This window comes from Moschus berezovskii, chromosome 1 (assembly GCF_049115385.1).
Source record: "Moschus berezovskii isolate FMDL1 chromosome 1, NW_MosBer_1.0, whole genome shotgun sequence".
NCBI lineage: Eukaryota > Metazoa > Chordata > Mammalia > Artiodactyla > Moschidae > Moschus > Moschus berezovskii.
In genome coordinates this window covers 56022168-56025384 of record NC_142460.1, presented here as the reverse complement: position 1 = coordinate 56025384, position 3217 = coordinate 56022168, and the positions used below count along the sequence as shown (strand labels likewise).

At 45.5% G+C, this 3217-nt stretch overlaps 1 pseudogene; it reads right to left on the bottom strand.

The window, feature by feature from the left end:
- Nucleotides 1-1953: 1953 nt before the first annotated feature.
- Nucleotides 1954-2923, bottom strand: LOC129560108 (tax1-binding protein 3 pseudogene; annotated as a pseudogene).
- Between the last annotated feature and the right edge of the window lie 294 nt (nt 2924-3217).

Sequence of the window (3217 nt, the reverse complement as noted above, 5' to 3'; positions counted from 1 at the left end):
CATCAGTTGTCACCTCTGTTTTAACCAGTACTCAATCAATTCATTTCTCTTTCTACTGCTACGAATCCAGTCAAAACCCAAACTCTCTAGCACCTGACTTTTTTTCAGTTCCTCAACTACCATGCTCTTAACACCTTAGCATCTTTCTCCACACTCATCTCTCCAGATGGAAAATGCCATTCCTCCCTCCCTCCATCTGTGTCCTGGCTGACTCTCACCCTACTCAGAGTTGAGTTTAGTCACTAAGTCATGTCTGACTCTTGCAACCCCACATAATGTAGCCTGCCAGGCTCTTCTGTCCATGGAATTCTCCAGGCAAGAATACAGGAGTGGGTTGCCATTTCCTTATCCAGGGACCCGACACAGAGTCTCAGCTTAAATACCATCACCTCAGAGATAGGTCTTCCCACAATTCTTTATTATTTTTCTTCATAAAAGATATTACTAATTACAATTATATATTTGCTTATTTTATTTCTTTAACATTATCTCTAGTAAGTAGGTTGTAAATTTGATGAGGGCAGGAATACTATCTTTTAAATAATTTTTGTTGATAAAAGAGTGATAATTTTTCTCTCTGGAGTTAGATTACTAATGTATATTCTGAGTATAGGACTAGCTATGACTTTGGGGAAGTTATATAATCTTTTATGCTTTAGTCCTCTTATCACAAAAACGTGGATAATAATTTAATATGTCTAATAGGGTTGTGGCAAGGACTTAAAGAAATAATATGTGTTAGATTAGCAAAAAGTCTAACACATGGTATTGTATGCTCATTAAATATTTTCCATTGGTATTTCTATTGTTATTATTTCTGGTGCAGTGCATGGAACATAGTTCGTGCTCAATAAACAATTTTTTTTTAATTTTTTTTTTTTTAATTCCAGCACTGTTTATTGGGCACAGGATGTAGGGCAGCTTCCCACTGCCCCATTTCCACAGTAACCAAAGTCAGGCCAGTGCCCTCACTAAAAGCAGCTCCCACATTTGAATTAGTAAGCTTAAATTCCAAAGTTGAACTGGCACCTCCAAAGAGTGAGATAAAAAACACTTTGTATCAAAGCTGTGATTAAAAAAATATAAAAGTTAAACCCACAGGCATAGAGAAAAATGGCAATCCTGAAAACTGCCCTGAAATGTTAACTTCAGTTCAGTCGATCAGTCGTGTCCGACTCTTTGCAACCCCATGAATCATAGCACGCCAGGCCTCCCTGTCCATCACCAACTCCCGGAGTTCACTCAAACTCATGTCCATAGAGTCAGTGATGTCATCCAGCCATCTCATTCTCTGTCGTCCCCTTCTCCTCCTGCCTCCAATCCCTTCCAGCATCAGGGTCTTTTCCAGTGAATTAACTTGTCGCATGAGGTGGCCAAAGTATTGGAGTTTCAGCTTTAGCATCAATCCTTACAATGAACACCCAGGACTGATCTCCTTTAGAAGGACTGATCCTTTAGGATCTCCTTGCAGTCCAAGGGACTCTCAAGAGTCTTCTCCAGCACCACAGTTCAAAAGCATCAATTCTTCGGCGCTCAGCTTTCTTCACAGTCCAACTCTCACATCCATACATGACCACTGGAAAAACAATAGCCTTGGCTAGACGGACCTTGGTTGGCAAAGTAAGGTCTCTGCTTTTTAATATGCTATCTAGATTGGTCATAACTTTCCTTCCAAGGAGTAAGCGTCTTTTAATTTCCTGGCTGCAATCAGCATCTGCAGTGATTTTGGAGCCCAAAAAAATAAAGTCTGACACTGTTTCCACTGTTTCCCCATCTATTTCCCATGAAGTGATGGGGCCAGGTGCCATGATCTTTGTTTTCTGAATGTTGAGCTTCAAGCCAACTTTTTCACTCTCCTCTTTCACTTTCATCAAGAGGCTTTTTAGTTCCTCTTCACTTTCTGCCATAAGGGTGCTGTCATCTGCATATCTGAGGTTATTGATATTTCTCCCGGCAATCTTGATTCCAGCTTGTGCTTCTTCCAGCCCACCCTGAAATGTTACCCTCGTCTAAATCCTGACAGCAGGTGAACCCTGGGGGAGGCCAGCGCCCCTTGGTGGGGGGTGAAATAGGGTGGCTTATGAGCCTGCCCGGCTTCCATCCAGGCAGACCTTTGTAGTGTCTCTGGCAGTGAATCGAGTGCCCTCTGAGGAATGCAGGGAAAAGCATGGGCACAGGCACTGCAGAACTGAGAAACAGGGGGCAGGGCCAAGCCCTTTGCGTCTCAGCTACGAGGCGCTATCAGGAAGTGGGGCCTCCAATGGCCTGGGCACTACTGTGGCCAGGCAGCAGGGTCTGGGGGCCAAGACTGGTCACTGCAGACTGACTGACTCGGCTCCAGGCCCTGTTGCCAGTCCTTAGTATCCAAGGGGGAGAGATGGTCCCAGAGCCTTGGGCCAGTGTTTGGAGAGGGGATCAGGCTGGACCAGGGATCCACTCTTGCCCTTCTGAGCGGGGACCCAGCAATGAGCAGAAGCCAAGACAAGAGGCAGACAGAGCGTGGAAGTGGTGTCACTGTACAAAGGGTGGGCAGGCACAAGTCAGGGACCTTGGCAGCTGCTAGGACAGCATGGACTGCTGCACGGCCTTCTGCAGAGACTGCCGTGTCACCAGCAGACGCACCACCTCCTCCAAGCGCTTGGTGAGCTGCTTGCGGGCCTGGACATGTGTGACCATGGTCATGTCCCAGCCGTTCACCTGCATGATCTTGTCCCCGATCTGCAGCCCAGCAATTTCCACAGGGCCTCCTTCAGATACCCATGTGACATAAAGTCTCATCTTCTGAGAAAGGGTTCTGGGAGGGATCCTGGTCGATTCCGCCTCCAATGCTGAAGCCCAGAGTTAAGTTCTCACCTTGACGCAGCTTGTGAATTTTAACTCTTTGCACCATGGCGGTGATGGGCTGGCCCGGGACGTAGGACATCTTGACCCCAAACTGGTAACCAAGCGTAGCTTAGAGAAGCCCTCAGCGAAAATCCTAAATTTATTTTTAATTGGAAGATAATTACAATATTGTGTTGACTTCTGCCATATATTAATATCAACATGAATCAGACATAGGTATATGTATGTCCCCTCTCTTTTCAAGCTTCCCTCCCACCTCCCACCCCATCTCACCCCTCTAGGTTGTCACAGAGCACCAGGTTTGGGTGCCGAATAAATATTTAGTTATTGGATGAATGGTGAAAATTAAACATAGCTTGAGAAACGTACTTTA